We start from the raw sequence: 1213 nt of genomic DNA on the forward strand, positions 1-1213 counted from the left end.
GAAGTGAAATCTTTATGCAAGCCCATGTATTTTGGTATAAAGAAGCATTGAAGCAATTAAAAGCAAGCTTCTAGATCTATGTTTGGACCACAAAAAAATGTACAAGATGAGTTATTTGATGAAATAATCCAAGCCTTTAGGCTCCTACTAGATATGCTCTTAATGTAGACAGTGCATAGAACCACTATGGACAGTTGGACACAATCACAGTAAGATCTTATCTAATGTAGATGTATTGTCTTTGTCAGGATCACAAGCTATATGGATCATGATGGACTGTTACTAATAGCTGAATGGCAATCTAAGATGGGATGGAATGATTATAAAAAGGAAATCTGAAGGGCGAAAAACTGAACCCCCAACCTACCGAGACCAGCCAACCAGGGATGCTCAGCACATAAGTCAGACCATATAATAAAAGTCTGGACAGATGAATTTCGAGTCATCTACAACGGTCGATCACATCAGTGGCGCTCCAAATCGCATTCCTAAACTAATGCATGAGCACGAGGGGAAGAAGCCCGTCAGAAGGAGGAATGAATGGGTCACCTGCACGGCTCGGACGGCGAAGGCCGGGCGCTGCGCCGGATCCTTGGCCAGCTCGAGGAGGCGCTTGTGCGTGAGCACGTCCTCTGCCCTCTCCACGTTCACATCCATCGCGTAGCTGCACACAAACCTGAAATGCCAAAATCGAGAATCATCACTCATTAGCACCGCCGCGTTGCAGTCATCAGCAGGAGGGACCGGGAGGAGGGCAGGGTGCGTTACCGTGCGGGGAGGCGGTTGAAGTGGCTCCAGAGGTCGTCGTCGAAGCCGGGGGCGCGCTCCTCGGCGGCGTGGAGGTGCGCCAGCACCTCGGTGTAGACCTCCAGCTTGTGATGGTGGTGCTGCTGCTGCTTCCTCGACTGCGCCCCCGCCCCTTCTAGCAGCACCAACTCGGATGAATGGCTGGTGCGATAGGAGGAGAGGAGAGGAGAGGAGAGGAGGGACGATGGGCGGCACGCGCTCGGAAGGAGTGGTGGTGGTGGCGGCGCCAGGGAGGGGAAGGGAGAGAGGAGGGCGTGGGGGAGTCCATGGACGGCGGGGAGCTCCGCCCGAGGAAGGTGGCGGCCGCAATTTGGAAGGGAGGGAGGTGGCGGCCGTGATCTAGAAGGGACGAGCGCGGATCCGACCGCGGTCGTGGGAGAGAAGGGGAAGAGGGGTGGGGAATCGC

Source organism: Triticum dicoccoides, chromosome 7B, assembly GCF_002162155.2.
Source record: "Triticum dicoccoides isolate Atlit2015 ecotype Zavitan chromosome 7B, WEW_v2.0, whole genome shotgun sequence".
Taxonomy (NCBI): Eukaryota; Viridiplantae; Streptophyta; class Magnoliopsida; order Poales; family Poaceae; genus Triticum; species Triticum dicoccoides.